The sequence below is a fragment of the Phaseolus vulgaris genome, chromosome 3 (genome assembly GCF_000499845.2).
Source record: "Phaseolus vulgaris cultivar G19833 chromosome 3, P. vulgaris v2.0, whole genome shotgun sequence".
Taxonomy (NCBI): Eukaryota; Viridiplantae; Streptophyta; class Magnoliopsida; order Fabales; family Fabaceae; genus Phaseolus; species Phaseolus vulgaris.
In genome coordinates, this window is record NC_023757.2 from 36,056,867 (window position 1) to 36,079,214 (window position 22,348).

The window sequence follows — 22,348 nt, forward strand, 5'->3', positions numbered from 1 at the left end:
CATGAAGGTACTTGGTGCATTAGTTAAACCAAAAGGCATAACTAACCACTCATATAAACCAAAGTTGGTCTTAAAAGCCGTCTTCCATTCATCACCCGGTTTGATACGGATTTGATTGTAGCCGCTTTTAAGATCAATCTTTGAAAAGATTTTTGAACCATGTAATTCATCCAACAAATCATCTAGTCTAGGTATGGGATGCCTATACTTAATGGTTATGTTATTGATGGCCCTACAATCCGAACACATTCGCCATGTGCCATCCTTTTTTGGCACTAAGATGATAGGCATAGCACAAGGACTCATGCTATCTTGCACCCACCCTTTTTCAATCAAAGCCTCAACTTGTTGGCGAATTTCCTTGGTTTCACTTGGATTGGTCCTATATGCGGGACGATTTGGTAAAGAAGAGCCCGGTATCAAATCAATTTGGTGCTCAATCCCTCTCAAAGGTGGAAGTCCATTTGGAGGATCTTGAAACACATCTTTGAACTCTTCAACCAAATTTTCCAAGCAATGAGGACTATCAACAAGTGTTTCTATGCTAAGAGTTCTAGGGATGGCTAAAAAAAGAGGATGATGAGCCACTATTTCCCTTTCAATGTCACGCCTAGACACAAGAAGTGTAGGCTTAGAACTCTTATCTTTTCTATCTTTTTTATCTTTTTCACTCTCCCTCTTTTTCTTCATGATAACTTGGTCCTCATGGACTTCTCTTGGAGAGAGAGATTTTAAAGTAACCTTGTGACCATGGAATTCAAAAGATAATTTGTTGGTAAAGCCATCATGTAAAACTTTTCTATCAAATTGCCAAGGCCTTCCCAAAAGAACATGAGTGGCTTCCATGGGCACAACATCACATAATACCTCATCTTTGTATTTTCCAATGGAGAAATGGATGAGGACTTGTTTATTAACAATTATTTCTCCTACTTCACTAAGCCATTGTAACTTATAGGGCTTTGTATGAGAGATAGTAGGCAATCCAAGCTTATCTACTACTCTTGTACTAGCCACATTTGCACAACTGATGACTTTTTACGGCAAGTGCACCGCGTTTGTCAGAAGTAATAATTGTCCCTAAGGACGGATATCGATCCCACAAGGAACAGTGAATTATCAAGTACAATAATCGCTAAATATAGAACAAAACAATTAAAAGTGTATTGAGAGTGGTTGTGTTGGCGATGATCAATAAGAAAACAGACAAAGAATTAATTGTTTCAATTGGAAAAATAGGGATTAGGTTTCATCTCTCTCACTCTCATGTATTTTGATTAACATGTCAATATTAAGTTTTTTAATTGAAATTGATGCCCGTATAAAAATCATTTATATCGATTCCTCGCATATAAAATCCTTAAGAATGTTCCCTAACTATCGATCCCTCGCATAATTATAAGAACAACTTAGAACGAAGCTCGGACGTTTAATAGCAATTAACATTTCAAGTCTATTCCTAGCACTCAAATATGTTAAGTATTGTTGTTTAGGTCCGAACCCTAAAAATACCTCCCGATCAGATTTAAGATTCTCAATTTGTCACGGAAAATTAAAAGTAAAACAACAATACCAATAATCAATCAAGAACTGAATATTAATATATAAAATATCACCTCAATACATAAGAGTTTGAGCAGATTACTCCCAATCCCAAAGGGTAGAATTAGCCACGCATACTTCTATCACCTTCCATTCTCCCAATTGGGTTACAATTCACTCTATGGTGTTTTCCTCTCAATCTGCCACACTAAGGTTGAGCCTCTAGCCCTCTATTTATCCTAGTTTTCTAGGGTTAGGTTGTTTCCTATGTCGCGCTAATGGGCTAAATGATAAAACATAAAAAATGCCCAATCTTTCTTTGCATCTTTTCCATTCTGGGACCTTTTATCTTTATCTTTTTAGCTCAAATCATTCATCTTTAATCCAAATCTCCAATCTTCCTTAGAAATCTGCAATTAACACCAAATTTGGGAATAAAATACTCTTATTCAAATAAAGATCATAAAAAATGTAAAAAGGTATAAATTCATAAATTAGGGATTATTTTATATGTAAATTAGCAATAAATCCTCATAAGTGCCTATATTTTAATATGAAATATTACTGAAATTAGACACTTATCACTCTCCCCAACTTAGAATCTTGCTTGTCCTCAAGCAAAGTAAATGAATATATTTGAATTTAAATATCAAACAGCTTAATTCATTAAACAACAGATCAAATTAGAAATTTATGATGTTTCCAAATTCAAATATAGAAAATTATAGACACAATCAATTTCCAGGATCAAATCAAAACAAATAAATGACAATTCATCAAGGAATATCTTCTCATATGCTCACGGGTAAGTGTTTCTCTATATTTTCACTGAATCATAACAAATCACAGTTGCTTTTCATTTCATCTTCAAATCACAAACATATTAGAAACATGAATCTTGAGGTCTTTTCCAGGGTTGTAATGAGGCTGGGCTTCCAAAAAATATTGGTTTTTCTTAGATAACAAAAGCACATCTTAAAGAAGAAGAACATACCTACAATTCAATTATAGAGAACATATATGTTATCTAATTACCACTTTCTTTTGATATCACCTTTTTCCTCATTTTTTTTTTCATGATTTTCATGAAATTTTTCTATCTTTCTTTTCTATTTCTTTTTCTTCTTATGTTTCTGTTTCTTGTTTTTTTTTCTTTTTTTTTTTCAATAATAGGAAAAAATTCTTCCTATTTTAAACTTTTTGAACTTTCACAATCAGAACCAACCATTCCCTTTTCTATATGTATTGCATCTATGTTCTCCTTCCTTAGACATGCTAAAGGGTAGGAAATTATATCAATAAAGGTTAAGGTGCAATATTAACAAAAAAATTCTTGGCCCAAAGGGGATAAAAAAATGGAATACTAATATAAAGGTTGGCTTTTTGGCCTTGGCTCCTACTTAACACAAACAAATGCCTCAATCATCTTCATGCTCTTTTATGATGCAACAAAAATAAAAATTAAGCAACCACAACTGTCAATTCATCAGTAAAACTCTCAAAAACTGTTTCAGGTTCACACACTCACTTGGTTTAAATGGTCTCATTCCTTTTTGTCTTGTCATTATTTGTCCTAATCAATTATCCTGTTAAATTTTCATGTATCATAATTTTAACTACATTTAAATAGGGATTCAATCATATTTTCTTTTCTAACCTGTGTCTAATTCATCTCACTACTTAATATTTAAACACAAATTCTTTTTTCCACAATTCAAAATTAATATTCTAGTTCTTTTTAATTTGAAAAAAAAAATAAACTAGAAAACAAACAAATTAAAACTGAAATTTAGTCAAGAAAGATAATTCAAGACTTAAAATTACCAAACTAATAAAACAGGAAATTTATTCAAAATAAGCAATAAAAACAAACCAAACAAATAAGCAAATAAACAGAAAACAAAATAACCGAAAAATAAAATAAATAAAATAAGAAAAAATTCAAATAACTGAAAAGAAAAGAGAATTAGAAAGATAAAACCATATTTTTGCTCAATCCTCTCTTCTTAAGAAATCATCCAGCTTTTTGTTAAAAAATTTATCTACAGTCTTGCTTCATTTGCTGGATCTGCCCCCCTGAATAATAGAACCTGTCCCCAGGTCAAAAATACATAACCTACAAAATGATTAGGAGGCATATAGGATTTTTTTTATTATTCTTATTTACTTTTATTTTTTATTTTTTATTTTAAATAAAATCAGCAAAGGTAATAAAACAACATAAAACTAAAATGTGGACTGGGTTGCCTCCCAGTAAGCGCTCGTTTAACGTCATCTAGCTTGACGCCTGTTTATTTCAAGATGGACAACTCTCTTTGTTGCATCATGTTGTATGCATTCTTCCTCGTTACAAGAACATCTTCAACCACACGATAAGGATCTTTGATGGATCTTTTTGCCAACTGCATCTTGGTGGGTTGAACCTCCAAATCGCCTAAATACAGTGCAGCCTTGTCCACAGATAAAACGCCTATAGACACGGGAAGATTAAAACCTCCTAAGTTCTTAGAATTTTGAAGCAAGTCCCTTTGAGTCATGATACTGCATCTAGCCTCCAACTCTCTATTTCTCTCTTCAATATAGCTCCTATTCTTCAGAAATCTCTCAAATGTTGAATCTTGCTTCAGATTTCCTGCAAAATAATTCCTAGGGAGCAATTTGTCAAAGAATTTTCTGTCCTTCTCTGTTTTTGAAGGAGGATGAGGATATGATAAATCTTTTTCAAGAACACTTCTCTCCTTATTTTTAATTTTTTCTTCCTCACTTCTTTTCATTTCTCTCTCTAACTCCTCAGTCTCATCTTCTTTTTCAGCTATTACCTTATTGCAATGCTCTTTTGGGTTGGTTTGGTTGTCAACTAAAAACTGACCACTTTGTATTTCTTCAAATTGTTTAGCCACTTTTCCCATTTGGATCTCTATATTCCTGATTGTTGCCATGCTATTTTCTTCCATTATGACAAGCTTTGTTAGGGCTTCTTCAACTTTACTCATTCTTTCAAGCATGAATGGATCCTCAACTTCAGGTGAATTGTTCAGATAAGAACAGTGTCCATTAGGATGATCACCTCCACAAAAATCACACATGATTGAGTGACTCTGGCTTTGAGATGAATGCACAACATATAACTGTTGGGACAATTTAGCCATTTGTGCGGTTAGTTGCTCAATCTGTTGTGTCAGAATTTTATTTTGAGCCAAGAGTGCATCTTCTAACGAACCTTCCTTCTGAGTATTTTGTTTATCATGTTGGGATTGATAATCAGTTGACGCCAATGCAGCAATAATCCTTGTCGCTTGTTCTACATCAAGAGTCATCGTTGTGCCTCCAGCTGCAGCATCTAGGAGCATCTTTGTGTCAGATCTGAGACCGAAGAGAAATATGCTCAGTTGAGCAATATCTTCAAACCCATGATTTGGGCATTTTCTAAGTAACATTTTAAATCTTTCCCATGTCTCACAGAATGATTCATCTACTCCTTGTCTGAACACAGAAATTTCAGACTTTGCTTTGATGTAGCGAGAAATTGGAAAAAATCTTTGCAGGAATTTTTCCTCTACCTCCTTCCAACTAGTGAGACTCTGATTTGGAAGTGATCTGAGCCAATCCTTAGCCTTTCCTGCCAATGACAAAGAAAACAAACGCATATAAGCATTTTCAAGATCACTTGATTGAAAGCCCATTGTTCCCACCAATTCATAAAATGTAGACAAATGTGAACATGGATCCTCATGATCCATTGCTTTGAATTGATGAGTAATGATGATAGTGAGAAAATTAGGATTTATTTTCAAGGCCTTAGCGGTAGCAGGTATTGCGATACTAGAATAATGCCTTGGTCCTTGGTACATGACATAATCTCCAAGTGTCCTCTTAGGAGGTGGTGCTTGCTCTTCTGCCATGTTGCTTTCTTCCTAAAACATATTAGTGAGAAAAAAAAACAGAGTATTTTTTTTTTAAAAAAATAAAATAAAATAAAATAAAAACAAATCTGCAAAATAAAATAAAAATAAAAATAAAACACTAAAATGACGTTAAGAGAAAAATAACAAAAATATTAAAAACAATATATACAGATAAAACCAAAACTAAAAACAGAATAAAAGAAAACATAAAAACAAAAAATAACGTACATAAAAATAAAAAATAAATACTAGGAATAAAATAATAAATAAAATAAAGCTAAACCAGAATAAAACTAAAAAATATAATTGTAAACAACTAACAAAATTTCTAACTAACTTACGTAAAAATAAAACTTAAGACTAGTAAAAATAATAATTAAAACAAATAAATAACAGTTACGTAAATCTAAATAAAACTACGTAAACTAATCCTAAAAAAAACTAAAATAAAATATAATAAAACAAAATCAAAATCAAAACAAAATAAAATAAAAATAAACTATATTAAATAACGTAAAGAAAAGAAAAGAAAATAATATAAAATCAACAACTTTCTTTTTTTTAAAACAGCAAATCTATAATAAAATAAAATCAAATCTAATTTTAATAAAATAAACAAAATCAAAACAAACAAAAAAATAAAAATAAAAATAAAATATTTACAATATTTAGGAAATTATACTCAACAAATCAAATCTGTTCCCCGGCAACGGCGCCAAAAACTTGATGACTTTTTACGGCAAGTGCACCGCGTTTGTCAGAAGTAATAATTGTCCCTAAGGACGGATATCGATCCCACAAGGAACAGTGAATTATCAAGTACAATAATCGCTAAATATAGAACAAAACAATTAAAAGTGTATTGAGAGTGGTTGTGTTGGCGATGATCAATAAGAAAACAGACAAAGAATTAATTGTTTCAATTGGAAAAATAGGGATTAGGTTTCATCTCTCTCACTCTCATGTATTTTGATTAACATGTCAATATTAAGTTTTTTAATTGAAATTGATGCCCGTATAAAAATCATTTATATCGATTCCTCGCATATAAAATCCTTAAGAATGTTCCCTAACTATCGATCCCTCGCATAATTATAAGAACAACTTAGAACGAAGCTCGGACGTTTAATAGCAATTAACATTTCAAGTCTATTCCTAGCACTCAAATATGTTAAGTATTGTTGTTTAGGTCCGAACCCTAAAAATACCTCCCGGTCAGATTTAAGATTCTCAATTTGTCACGGAAAATTAAAAGTAAAACAACAATACCAATAATCAATCAAGAACTGAATATTAATATATAAAATATCACCTCAATACATAAGAGTTTGAGCAGATTACTCCCAATCCCAAAGGGTAGAATTAGCCACGCATACTTCTATCACCTTCCATTCTCCCAATTGGGTTACAATTCACTCTATGGTGTTTTCCTCTCAATCTGCCACACTAAGGTTGAGCCTCTAGCCCTCTATTTATCCTAGTTTTCTAGGGTTAGGTTGTTTCCTATGTCGCGCTAATGGGCTAAATGATAAAACATAAAAAAGGCCCAATCTTTCTTTGCATCTTTTCCATTCTGGGACCTTTTATCTTTATCTTTTTAGCTCAAATCATTCATCTTTAATCCAAATCTCCAATCTTCCTTAGAAATCTGCAATTAACACCAAATTTGGGAATAAAATACTCTTATTCAAATAAAGATCATAAAAAATGTAAAAAGGTATAAATTCATAAATTAGGGATTATTTTATATGTAAATTAGCAATAAATCCTCATAAGTGCCTATATTTTAATATGAAATATTACTGAAATTAGACACTTATCAACAACTACCCCCATCCACTATCAAGGAACAAATGTTGTTTTGAATAAGACATCTTGTATGGAAAATATTTTCCCTTTGACTTTCATCAAAAGGTTGTGAAACTTGTCCAAGAAGTCTTCTCACAACTAACAAGTCCCCTTCAAGTGGACATTCGCTCTCTTCCTCACTAGATGCATGAGAATGCAATGAATGCTTTGAAGAATCCGAATCATGCTCACTAACTACAATGCCCTCATACATGTACATACTTCGTTTGGAAGGACAATTTGCAGCAATATGACCATAACCCATACATTTAAAGCATTTAGTGTTAGATGTTCTAGTGGGAGACTTAGGTCTAGATGTTGATGGCTTAGATTCCTTGGGTTTGAAAGAAGAATCTTTGGAAGGATGTTTAGAAAAAGAAGTTTTGTTTCTCCAAGACTTGGAGTAGTATCCATTATTGGAAGCATTTTTAAAAGAGTTTTTCTTAGCAAGTTGGGCTTCCACCTTCATTGCAAGATGAACTAAAGAGCCCAATGATGAATACTCTTGTAACTCAACAATGTCTTGGATATCCTTCCTAAGACCACTCACAAACCTAGCAACCATGGCTTCTTCACTTTCTTCTAATTCAATTTTAAGCACAAGCGTCTCAAGCTCCTTATAATATTCATCCACATTTAGCGTGCCTTGTTGAAATCGTTGGAGTCTCAACATGAGGTCTTTCCTAAAATGTGGGGGCACAAACCTAGCGCGCATATGATCCTTTAAAGAGTTCCAAGAGTCCACGGGAGGACCCTTGTGATAGATAATGTCCTTTACAATCCCATGCCACCATTTCATGGCATAATCACTAAACTCTAGGGTGGCTAGCTTGAGCTTATGCTCATCTTGGATCTCATGGATCTCAAATATTTGTTCACACTTAGCCTCCCAATCTAAATACACATTTGGATCACTAGAACCATTAAAACAAGGTAGTTTGACCGAAGGAAGCTTGGACTTTGCATCATGGTAGAAGCCATTGCCGTAGTGAATTCTTTCCCCTTGGTGATGATGTCTTTGTCCATGGACTTGGGGTGGAGGTCTCCTTCTCCTATGCTCATCTTCACGGCCAACATCATTTGAAGAAGCTCTTGAAGATGGTCTATGAGAATGATGTCCATCATGGATAGAAGGAGATGGTCTAGTTTGTTGGACCTCCATCTTTTGCAATTTCTCCTCCAACCTTCTAATTGTTCTTTGAGCTTCATGTAATTCACCAAGAATTGAAGCTTTGGAAGGAGAATTCTGCTTGTAGGATGCATCACTTGAAGATCCAGCCATTTGTAATTAAAAAAAAAAAAAGCAAACACACAAAACAGCAAACAAGTTAAAAATTAGCAAAAACAGTGAGCTTTGCAATTGAAACTGCCGAAGTGAATTTAAGGCTGAAAAAGATATCACTCTCAAAGAAATAATGTTCTTGCTCCAATCTGATCTTGAGGCCTTGGAATCCTCAAATGAAATATGTCAAAGCAAGCACACCAATCTTAAGAGCAAACCACCACAAAACCAAAGAAACAATAAAGACAAACAAGAAAAGGTATAAGCAAGGAAAGGTAATTGCAAAAGGAATACTATATGTAAGACAAACTCAAAGAGTAAGAATGAAAGACAATCAAGAAAATAAAGAACTCAATGAGAAAAGTAGGCACACAAAATAATACCTAAGGAAAAGCACTAGAGTAGATGAAGAAAACAAAAAAATTTAGCTACTGGAAAAAAAAAAAATTTATGCAAACTGTGTTTCATATTCACTGATTTAACTGGAACGTTGTAGAGCGAACTGGATTATGAAATTTATACCACAGAAACTTCAAGATGTTAACTCAATAATGGCACTGGAATCAATTAAAAACAGTAAGCCAATTGAGAGAAATAAATTTTTTAAAATCACTGCCAGATTACCGTATTTTTTTTCGGCAGGAATGTACACTTTTTTTTATTTTATTTATCATTTTTTGTGTACTTCATATTTTTGAATGATTCTTTTTTATATTCTTTTCTAACACTTTGAATATCTCAAATCCAGAATTTCAGAATTTTACAGTACGTAAATCAGTTGCAATAAGGAAAAACAGTAAGCACTCTTTTCAGAAACAGAGGAATCCTAATAGGAATAAAAAAACAGAATGATGAACTAGCAAAGACATAATAGAAAATGATGTAGTGGAACTTGTATAGGTCTAGAATACAAGTATGAACTCAATTCTAAAAAGAAAATGCACAAAGGATCAACATCAATTCAGAAAATTATATGACACCAAAGCAAGAAACAATCAAAACAATAAAAGTACTACTAGAAGTAATGACATACATGGAATAACATGACTAAGACACAACTTGACATGATTCAAAAATTAAAAGACACAACACAAATTGTAACAAATGAAAGGAAGCTTAAGGTAAACTCTAGGAAGGATAATGCCATTCCAAAAGAGCAACCATACTCATAAGAATTATGAGTGCCATAAACCTTTCCACAAACACTTGGAGCAAAAGAAAAACAGCAAGAATACTCAATTAAAATTCTAAAACAGCAACTAAAATTGCAAGAAATTAAAAAGAGCTCTTGAAATAAAGTGCACACAACTCAACAATTAAACAAGAATGAACCTAAGACTCATGATACCACATGATGTGATTCCAATAGCCACATAGAACAAGATTCTTGACACTTTGAGGAATCACCTTGAGCTGGAAAATGTAGAGGCACTTTCTTAGAAGTTGGATCATGGTTCTAAGATCAAGAACTCACCAATAACAAGTACCAAATCCCAAACTCATTTGGTTGAACCAAATATTGTCAAATTGAATCAACATAGGCAAAAGAAAAGAAGAGACCGAACAGAAATTGAAACAAAAACAAAAGAGCCGAACAGATTTAAGAACAAATAGAAAATAGATGCTGGAAAAAGGAATAGCCGAACCAAAACATGCTCAAGAACACAAGACAACAAAAGTAATTGAAAGAGAAGAAAGGAAGGAGAAGAGAATGCTCATGAAGATGGAAGATAGGTTGGATGATCACGCCACTAGAAGTATGGATGCTCCTAGATGAGTGTGGAAGCCGCCACTTGAGGAAACCATGGTCCTTCAAGATAAGACTAGAGTAGAAGCTCAAAAGCTCTCCAAATGCTCACTCCAATTTTGAGTATAGTTTCTTTAGATCAAATTCAAATCTGAATTTTACAAGGAAGGCACCTCTATTTATAGCCTAAGGTGCTGAAAAATGAAAGCTAAACAACTCAAAATTCCCTCCAAAAGCCATCTAGAACCGGCGCTAATTGCCAAGCAAGGAAGGTGTGATCCCTTCCTTTACTTTGGCACCCCCTATTCTACTCCTACACCTATCTACTAATACACCCCCCTAAAGCTCCTATTTAAAAACCTAAAAGATGCTATAACAAAAAGAGGTTTCTAAGGTTTCCCTCTAAGCACCTTCAACTAAAGACACTACAAAAAGAGAAAATAAATGTCCTCTAGCTCCCAAGGCTTTGAACATGCTTCTTGTAATCCTTTGAGGTGGACTTTGACCTCCATGGGCGTCCTCCATTTGTGCCTCCACCTCTTCTTGAGCTTGATGAGTGGCCTCCATGTTCTCTTGGGCTTGATCTCCATCACAAGCTAGATGCTTGGTCCAAAGAAAATCCATGTTGATCATGGTGCCAAGCTAGATGTTTGGTCCAAATAAAATCCATGTTGATCATGGTGTCAAGCTAGATGCTTGGTCCAAATAAAATACATGTTGATCATGGTGTCAAGCTAGATGTTTGGTCCAAATAAAATCCATGTTGATCATGGTGTCAAGCTAGATGCTTGGTCCAAATAAAAATCCTTAATCAGATGAAGAGCCTCATAAGGTATCAAAAAATCCTTAATCAGGTGAAAAGTCTGGTAAGGTACCAAAAAAACCCTTAATCAGGTGAAGAGCCTGGTAAGGTACCAATCCTTAATCCTTGGTAAGGTACCAAAAAAATCCTTAATCTCTGGTAAGGTACCAAAAAAATCCTTAATCTCTGGTAAGGTACCAAAAAACTCCTTAATCTCTGGTAAGGTACCAAAAAAATCTTTAATCCCTGGCAAGGTACCAAAAAATCCTTAATCCTTGGTATGCTACCAAAAAATTATATTTTTTTTGCAGTTGAAGGAAATGACGATCTATCAGATGAAGAAAATGCCAACAACCATCGGTCCAGTTTAAGAATGAGATGTCAATCCTGTTTAGGAATGAGATGTCAATCCCACTCCAGTGACGACATGTGGGCTTGGGAAGGCAAAATAGTCAGAGGATCATGGGCATGTTGGGTTATGGGCTTGGGCCGACCCTTGGCGATTAAGGAAGGACCTCGATCTAATTATCGCGGGTGTAGCCCAACTTGGTGATCAAGTACAACTTTAAGCTAGCAGTAGCCTTATTTGCCTGCGCATAAGGTTGGGGGGCATATTGGGTTATGGGCCTTTGGTCGACCCTTGGTCATTTAGGTAGGAGGCTGATGTAAATGAATAATGTAAAGGAAATAACATAGGACGAGGATTTGGATTAATTAGCATTAACCAGGCAGTAAAGAGATAATCATAACGGCAGACACAAGGTTAAGACTGACTCCATATATATTAGGTAAAACCTCACAGATAGACAGATCAAAAATTAAGTTACGAGCACACTTATTCTTGAGTAGCTTGAATGTTCTGGGTTTAGATCGCCTATTGGCCTGTATACAAAAACTTCCATCTTCCATCTTCATCCTTTTGCTATGATCGTCTTTTCCATTTAGAAATTCAACTTCAGTTCGATACAATAACAACGTTACTTTGTATAACTTTCTTTTTAACTTGTACTGATTCACGTGTTTTTGTTTAGATACATAAATTCGAATATATTAAATTTAAATACATAGACTGTAACAACACCTTTTCTTTTTAAAAAGCAGAAACAAAACCCTCTCCCCCTCACGCACAGAATCTCCATTTCTTTCTTTCTCCACCTCTTCCTTCTATCTTCTCTCTTAATTTCTCACTTCATACCTCATCTGTTTTAGAATCTGATCATACCACCCTGTAGCTGAGGAGTTAAGGAACATTTCTACCCGATCAGATTTTTAAACAAAGTAAGTTCATTTTTACTCTAAATATCCTTTGTTCTCTGTTTTTCCTTAGGATTTAGTCATCAATCTTGGTGAGGTCAGTTGAGAAGTTTATTCCTCTCAACTTATTCTATTATATACTGAATTTTTGTTCTGTTTGGATAATTTGCATTAGGCCCGTAAATCTTGAAGCTTATCCAAACGGTGGGGAATAAAATTCTAAAAGTTGCTTGGAAAGCAAGCAATTGAGGTAAGGGAAGCTAATTTAATTTTTTTATAGCACCCTAGGATAGAAGATCTGAATGCGGAAGGAACGTGGTCCCAATATTGAATTTCTCTTGCAGGGGTGTTATTTGTTTATATATTGGGTTGTTTGTTTATATATTATTTGAATTTGTAAAAATATTATATTTTGATGGGTTAATATTTGAGTGTTATTTTTTTTATGTTAATTACGCTTTTGAATATTGTGGATCACTTTTTGAATGATATTATATGACGGAATGGTATGGAATTGAATTCATACATTTGGGATAATGTATGGACTGATGTTTGCTGTGTATTAAGTATTGATGTCTATGTGGTAACAGAGATCTCCGAACTTCACTGATGATCTAAGTCACATAGACTAAATATCAGGTGGTGAGAAGCTGATGGGGGAGTTCATGCACACCGTGACATATGAGATGCACGGCTTGGGTTGTATTGAACTTACCCTGATCCTTTTTGTTGGATTCCCTGGTAATCTTTGGATCAGGTGTTAGTCTCTGGTAGGACTTACTTAATACAGGTCTTCTAGAAGACTTTGTTTGGTGAATATCTTGGATGTGTAGATCCATGTGAGATCCATGTGATTGTTTTAATGTTGGGATTTGAAGAAGATTGTATAATTTGAGAAATTGATCATGTAACTTGGTTTTCTCTTTTGATTTAATTGCGTATATTATAAAATTCTATTTTCACTAGCTTACCCTTGCTTTTCTTGCTGTGTTTGAACTGCGATGACTGTACTACGTACACGAGCAGATGATCTTACAGGCGTCTGAGGATCAGAAGAGTTTTAAGGCGTTGATTTTGAAACTTATATGTAAATTATGGGGTGTTACATTTAATGGTATCAGAGCGGTTCATCCTTAGGATAACCTGAGGGTAATGGGTTTATTTTGTTTCTCCTGCGTGTAGATTTTTGTTTACGTCTAGCCTCAAGACTTAGTTAAAAGTTTCTAATAAGATGTTTGACAAAGTTGTTTTTCTTGAAATCTTGTTTCTGTTCGAGTCAAGTTAATTGTTATGAATAAAGATGAAAGTATTAAGAATGAAAAGAATCTTGATAGAGTGGTGAGGGTGCACACTCATGACTAGATCAAGGTTATTTTCTATCTTAATTCTAAGTAGCTAGAGTGCATTTTAGGGATAAGTTTTGATTGGTTTTTACTTGTTTCGTATGATTATTTCTTTGAAGTTAATTTGTCTTAAAGATGTAGTTGGAAGTTTTTAGTAATTTCTAATCCAATTCTTTATGTGCTTAGTAGATGGCACGTAGACCACCTACTCCTCCTCCACCAGTAGATATGCCCAACTTAGCTCGGGCAATAGAGATGATGGCAACAACCTTGCAACAACAGAGTGCTACTATGGCACAACAGCATCAGGCCGCCCTTCATCAATTAGAAACAGTTAGATTAGCAGCAGAAGCATCTCAGCTTCATCAACAACCCCATACCTTTAGTCTGGAGGATTTTCTGAGACATAATCCACCCAAATTTAATGGCAAGGTAAATCCAGATGGGGCAGACCAGTGGGTGAGAGACATAGAAAGAATCTTTGAAGCTACTCAATACCCTGAAGAGAGAAAGTTATCTTATGCCATCTATATGCTTATTGAAGAAGCTGAGTTTTGGTGGATAGGCATGAAGCAAATGATGGAAGACAAAGGAGAAGATGCCACTTGGGAGAACTTCAAAGTAAGATTCCTGGAGGAGTATTTTCCTGATAGTGTCAGGTATGCAAAAGAAATTGAATTCATGCAGCTGGAACAAGGAAATCTTTCAGTCACTGAATATGCTACTAGGTTCAAACACCTAACTAGATTCTACACCCAGACCATGACTGAGGCTTGGAGATGTAGAAAATTTGAGTTTGGGTTGAAGCAAGAACTTAAAGAAGTGGTGATTCCTATGTCCATTAGAGATTTCCCTGCTCAAGTGGAGAAAGCAAAAGTAGTGGAGAGTTTGAAAAATAGTAGCAAACTTGCTAAGCCTCAAGTGGGAGGACCTTCTAAAAGCATGCCTAAATATGAAGATAGAAAGAAACCTTATTTCAAACCTCAATCTTATAGCAGTGGAAGACCCAGTTCTCAATCACCACCTAGTTTCAGATGTTTTAGATGCGGTGGGCCACATGTTGTTAGATTTTGCCCTCATCCAGTGTCAAATGTGACATGTGATAGATGTCACAGGTATGGTCATGCAACAAAAGACTGTCGTGTCCAATTGGGAGCTCCAAATTCTGGCGGAGTGCAACAAGTACAACAAAATAGTAATAAAAAACCCAAAGCTGTTGGCAAAGTTTTTGCTATTAGTGGAGCTGAAGCTTCACAGTCTAATAGCCTTGTTAGAGGTATTTGTTTTATCCTTGGAACACAGTTATCTGTATTGTTTGATTCTGGGGCAACCCATTCTTTTATATCTTTTGATTGTGCTAAGAAACTTAAGTTGCCAGTCCGAGAATTAGAATTTGAGTTGGTGGTATCTACACCAACAGAAGGTATTATAGTAACTTCTTCCATGTGTGCTGAGTGTCCAGTAATTATAGATGGGTAGAGATACAAGATCAACATGATTTGTATACCTCTAAAAGATTTGGAGGTTATCTTGGGAATGGATTGGTTGTCTGCTAATCATATCCTTATAGATTGTGGTCGGAAGAAGTTAATTTTCCCTAAATTAGAAGGAATGCATATTATCTCAGCTCATCAGTTTGAGAGAGAGATACAAGAAGGTGCAAAATGTTTTATGCTCTTGGCTTGTTCTATAGTTACTGATAAAGTACAAAAAGAGATGTTTGTAGTTCAGGAGTTTATGGATGTATTTCCTGATGAGATTCCTGGACTTCCACCTAAAAGAGAGATAGAGTTTGCAATAAACTTGATTCCCGGAGCAGGCCCTATTTCAATTTCTCCATACCGAATGGCACCAGCGGAGTTAGCGGAATTGAAGAAACAACTAGAAGACTTATTAGAGAAACAATTCATTCGACCTAGTGTTTCTCCATGGGGAGCTCCAGTGATATTAGTGAAGAAGAAAGATGGTTCGTCACGTTTATGCATAGATTACAGACAATTAAACAAGTTAACAATAAAGAATAAATATCCTCTTCCTAGAATTGATGATCTGATGGATCAGTTGCATGGGGCAGTTGTTTTTTCTAAAATAGATCTGCGCTCAGGTTATCACCAAATTTCAGTGAAAGCGGAAGATGTTCAAAAGACTGTTTTTAGATCAAGGTATGGTCACTATGAATTTCTGGTCATGCCATTTGGTGTGACCAATGTTCCAGCTATCTTCATGGATTATATGAATCGGATATTCAGACCTTTTCTTAATAAGTTTGTGGTAGTGTTCATAGATGATATCTTGATCTATTCTCGTACAAGGGAAGAACATGCAGAACATCTTAGAACTGTCCTGAACATTTTTGAGAGAAAAACAGTTATATGCTAAACTTTCAAAATGTGACTTCTGGATGTCAGAAATACAATTTTTAGGACATGTCATCTCTACACAGGGAATATCAGTAGATCCTTCTAAAGTGGAGGTTGTACTTCAGTGGGAACGTCCTAAAACAGTTACAGAAATTAGAAGCTTTGTCGGGTTAGCAGGATATTACAGGAGATTTATAGAAGGCTTTTCTAAAATAGTGGCTCCTTTGACCCAATTGACTAGAAAGGATCATCCTTTTGCATGGACTGAACAATGTGAGAAAAGCTTTGAAGAGTTGAAAAGAAGGTTGACTAATGCTCCTGTATTGACAATCCCTGATACCAATCAGTCTTTTGAAGTTTTCTGTGATGCTTCCTATCAGGGATCGGGTTGTGTTTTGATGCAGAATAAGAAAGTTGTTGCCTACGCTTCTCGTCAGTTAAAGGTGCATGAAAGAAATTATCCAACTCATGATCTAGAATTGGCAGCAATTGTCTTTGCTTTAAAAATATGGAGACATTTTCTTTACGGAGTTAGTTTTAATGTGTTCAGTGATCATAAAAGCTTGAAGTATTTGTTTGATCAGAAGGAGTTAAATATGAGGCAGAGGAGATGGATTGAATTTTTAAAAGACTATGATTTCCAACTAATATATCATCCTGGGAAGGCAAATGTTGTTGCAGATGCGTTGAGTCGTAAAAAGATACAAATGTCGTCGCTTATGATTAGAGAGCTAGCATTGATTGAAGATTTCAGGAGTATGAATTTGGAGGTTTCAATGTCTTCAAATTGCATTAGTTGTAATACACTTGTTATAACTAATGAATTTCTGGAGAAGGTGAAGAAGAAGCAGTTGGAAGATTCAAAATTGAAGAACTTCATGGGCTTATTAAATACTGACAAAGCTATAGACTTCTCTTTAGGAGTGGATGGTATTTTGAGATTCAAAAGTAGAATAAGCATACCAGAGGATAATGTACTAAAACAAACAGTGTTATATGAACGTCATAGAAGCAATATCAGTTTACATCCAGGAATGACCAAGATGTATCAAGATCTCAAGAAGTCTTATTGGTGGCATGGCATGAAGAATGATGTAGCTAAGTTTGTAGCTGCTTGCCTGACTTGTCAGAAATCAAAGATTGAACATCAACGGCCTGGAGGCATGTTAACTCAGTTAGACATTCCAGTGTGGAAGTGGGATAGTATCTCAATGGATTTTGTTACCCACTTACCACATACCTTACGGAAGCATGACTCTGTTAGGGTCATAGTGTACAGGCTGACAAAGACGGCACACTTCCTACCTATAGACTTGAGAATCTCTATGCGAAAGTTGGCCCAGATTTACATAGATGAAATAGTCAGATTGCATGGTGTACCCTCCAACATAGTTTCAGATAGAGATCCCAGATTCACCTCCAGATTCTGGCAAACACTTCAAGAAGCTTTGGGGACTAAACTCAGACTTAGTTCAGCATACCATCCTCAGACTGATGGACAATCAGAGAGAACTATCCAGTCGTTAGAGGATTTGCTTAGGACTTGTGTGTTAGATCATTTGGGCGGTTGGGATGAAATTCTACCTTTGGTAGAGTTCACTTACAATAACAGTTACCAAGCTAGCATAGGAATGGCTCCTTTCGAGGCATTGTATGGAAGGAAGTGCAGGACACCTCTGTGCTGGTTTCAGGATGGTGAAAGTGTGTTAATTGGACTAGAATTAATACAACAAACCAATGAGAAAGTCAAAATGATTCAGGAAAGATTGAAAACATCTCTCAGCAGGCAAAAATCTTATGCAGATCAAAGAAGAAGACCTTTAGAATTCTCTGCGGGTGAGCATGTCTTTGTGAGAGTTACACCATTCACTGGTGTAGGAAGAGCACTCAAATCCAAGAAATTGACTTCTAAGTTCATAGGACCTTATCGAATTCTCAGGAGAATAGGCCCTGTGGCTTACGAAATTGCTTTGCCTCCTCCTCTAGCTAACCTTCACAATATTATCCATGTATCCCAACTAAGAAAGTATGTACCTGATCCTAGCCACATTCTAGAGTCGGATTCCATCCAGGTGAAAGAAAATCTGTCATTTGAAGTGAAGCCAATCAAAATTTTAGATTCACAAGTGAAACAAATTCGTGCAAGAAGTATTCCCATGGTGAAAGTATTGTGGGATCTCATCTCTGGAGACTCCACTTGGGAAATTGAAGAGGAAATACGAGCATCATACCCTAGTCTCTTTATTGGTAATGTAACAACACCTTTTCTTTTTAAAAAGCAGAAACAGAACCCTCTCCCCTTCACGCACAGAACTTCCATTTCTTTCTCTCTCCACCTCTCCCTTCTATCTTCTCTCTTAATTTCTCACTCCATACCTCATCTGTTTTAGAATCTGATCATACCACCATGTAGCTGAGGAGTTAAGGAACATTTCTACCCGATCAGATTTTTAAACAGAGTAAGTTCATTTTTACTCTAAATATCCTTTGTTCTCTGTTTTTCCTTAGGATTTAGTCATCAATCTTGGTGAGGTCAGTTGAGAAGTTTAATCCTCTCAACTTATTCTATTATATACTGAATTTTTGTTCTGTTTGGATAATTTGCATTAGGCCCGTAAATCTTGAAGCTTATCCAAACGGTGGGGAATAAAATTCTAAAAGTTGCTTGGAAAGCAAACAATTGAGGTAAGGGAAGCTAATTTAATTTTTTTATAGCACCCTAGGATAGAAGATCTGAATGCGGAAGGGACGTGGTCCCAATATTGAATTTCTCTTGCAGGGGTGTTATTTGTTTATATATTGGGTTGTTTGTTTATATATTATTTGAATTTGTAAAAATATTATATTTTGATGGGTTAATATTTAAGTGTTATTTTTTTATGTTAATTACGCTTTTGAATATTGTGGATCACTTTTTGAATGATATTGTATGACGGAATGGTATGGAATTGAATTCATACATTTGGGATAATGTATGGACTGATGTTTGCTGTGTATTAAGTATTGATGCCTATGTGGTAACAGAGATCTCCGAGCTTCACTGATGATCTAAGTCACATAGACTAAATATCAGGTGGTGAGAAGCTGATGGGGGAGTTCATGCACACCGTGACATATGAGATGCACAACTTGGGTTGTATTGAACTTACCCTGATCCTTTCTGTTGGATTCGCTGGTAATCTTTGGATCAGGTGTTAGTCTCTAGTAGGACTTACTTAATACGGGTCTTCCGGAAGACGTTGTTTGTTGAATATCTTGGATGTGTAGATCCATGTGAGATCTATGTGATTGTTTTAATGTTGGGAATTGAAGAAGATTGTATAATTTGAGAAATTGATCATGTAACTTGGTTTTCTCTTTTGATTTAATTGCGTATATTATAAAATTCTATTTTCACTAGTTTACCCTTGCTTTTCTTGCTGTGTTTGAACTGCGATGACTGTACTACGTACACGAGCAGATGATCTTACAGGTGTCTGAGGGTCAGAAGAGTTTTAAGGCGTTGATTTTGAAACTTATATTTAAATTATGGGGTGTTACATAGACAACATTAATTTATACTATATGTGAACTTTACTGCTTAAAAATATATATAAAGATATATAATTTAAAATTTGATGTTAACCTTAATTAAGATAAAATTAATTAGTCCAAATTTAAATACTTGATCATCAAGATATTTTCATATTTAATATTTTAAAATAAAATATTTATATTTTACATTAATATTGATGTAGATGTAAAGTAAGAAAGAAAAACAAGGAGACAAAAGGGAGAGAAGAGAAGGGGGGAAATGTGAGAGAGAATACATAAAGATAGAAGATGAAATTGGTTTGTATTTGTTATGATGAGTAAGATAGTTCAACGCATATTGTATTCGATCGCGATGACGGATTGAAAAAAAAAAATCAAAACTATTGATGGAGGTTGACAGATTGATAGGTCAAATCATAAATAAAAGTAAAATAAATATATTGTATACGGTTAGATAGTAAATTCAAGAAAATAAAATAAAATAAGTTTGGAAACTTGGTGAGTCAACCTATCTTTACCTAGTTTAGTTAGCTAATGAATTTCAAATAATAATCCAATTAAAAAAAAAACACATATTGAGATAGATTTATCCGATGAATAGAACTTGTTTTGCACCTCTCAATTTATTAACGAATATCACTTTAAGGTCTCGTTTATTTATGGTTGAGAAAAGGTAAATGTTTATTGTGCAGAGATGAAATAAAAACAGGAAAAACAAAAATAGTTATACATTGAAAATTTTCTTCGTCTTGTAAGAATGAATTAAAAATTGTCAAAAAGTGGTATATATGTACATTTATATAGTTAATTAGTTATAATTTAATTAATTAATTTTATTTTAAACTTAAATTATTTTTATTTTTATTTAAAATAAGATTAAAATTTAAATATAAAAATATAATTAAAATTATAAAAAATAATTATTATAAAATAACATAATTAATCATATTATATATATAGTAAATTATAAATATAAATAATAATAATAATAATAAATATATTTTTAATAAAAAATAAATAAATTTATATAATAATTATATTAATTATAAAAAATAAAGATAAAAATAATAATGTTATTTAATATAAAAATAATTCTTTATCAAATATTTATAATTATAAATATTTAAATATTTTTTATCAAATTTTATATCATTTTGTATTTTTTCTAAAGTTAGCTCTAAAATTATATTCCATGAAAATAATATTTTAATTAAAAATAATTATAATTTATAAATAAATCAATTAAATTAATTTTTTAATAATTTTTAAATATAATGGTAAATTTGTAAATTTATATTTCTATCAATTAAAACAATATAATTTCAATCACACCTATCACATCACTCACAAACTATTCCTACACTTTCTACTCTATTTACCTTACTCCAAACAACCTCATTTTCTTTATATTTTATCTTCAAATCATCTCAAATTCATTCTCTCAAATCCACCTCCTAATCCAAACAAAACATAAATGATCTAATAAGCAACTAATAATGTAATATTAGAATTAAAAGTAATGGTTTTTAATTTAAGAAAAAAAATGTGTTTTTTACAACAACAAAAAACACTCAAATCTAAATAACAATTGGTCTAACATTTGTATTAAATTATTTAATATTTTAGAAGTATATGACATTAATCAAAATCTAATATATTACTTTATCAAACATTTATTACTAAATTAAAAATTAAATGGTTAATTAGAACGTATTTCTTTATAATAATAAAATGTAGTAGGCTAAATATCACAATTTAACTACAACTTGGGTGAGTTTATTTATATAACTTGCACACGGTATCAAAGGTATACTTCTCCAAACAAAATTGGCGTTTTTCTTTAATAATTTGTATTATTAAATACATTGTATATTAGGAAGGTAAAATTCTAAATATGAGGGGAGTACATCACCAGGAGTACATATGATATTATATGTAAGTTTTGTCCTAAATATAAGTATCAAATTGTATAGGTTAGATTAAATAATTCTACACTTGGTTTTAACTCACCTACTTTGTGGTTTTGTCTAGTTATTAATACTGTGTAGTTTAATGCTTTCTTGAATTTGATTTGATTATTCTTTATTTAAGTTTGAAGATATTCCTTAGTTAGAGGTTGGTAAGGTGTTAGTTCTTTATGTATAAGAGTTGAACCACCTGAAATGACTCCCATTTATTTAACTTTTATTATTCATAAAAAAAATAATAATGAAACATTATTCTTTTAGAATATTGACGATAAAACTTTGATTGGGATCACCTGTTATAATTTTCACCAGTAACACTCGTAATATATAATATAATATAATAATATATACAACAACTATTATATCAACTATAATGAATTGTTTGATGTATTAATAAGTATGTATGTTTGGCGCAGTTAATGCAATATACTTCTATATTATTCTAAATTGAAATTTTGATTCAGAAAATAAAGTGATGTAACTGTTTTGAAGAAATATTCACACATTTACCATTTGGCAGCCTACGTGTTCAAATGTATTTGCCACATAAAACACGTGATTCTTCTGCGTTACCCGAGGAGACAGTTAAATTATAAATATGTAATGTGAGTAAGTAACAAGTCAAACGAAGGTCGGTGTTGTTACCTTTCACCTTGACAAAGTATCTGAAGATACATTGAACCAAAACTTATTATTCTCTTTATTTATTATTTATCTCTACAAACAGTCATTTGCTCTCAAAATTTGATAACATAAAGATATAA

The 22,348-nt window shown here is 33.4% G+C and overlaps 1 long non-coding RNA gene and 1 pseudogene across 1 annotated transcript; both read left to right on the forward strand.

The window, feature by feature from the left end:
* Positions 1–4,947: 4,947 nt before the first annotated feature.
* On the forward strand, positions 4,948–5,053 carry LOC137808872 (small nucleolar RNA R71; annotated as a pseudogene).
* Positions 5,054–18,408: 13,355 nt separating this feature from the next.
* Positions 18,409–19,598, forward strand: LOC137805899 (uncharacterized). The gene is made up of 3 exons (XR_011080273.1): positions 18,409–18,542; positions 18,694–18,768; positions 19,544–19,598. It is a non-coding gene; the product is annotated as an uncharacterized lncRNA (long non-coding RNA).
* The last annotated feature ends 2,750 nt before the right edge of the window (positions 19,599–22,348 follow it).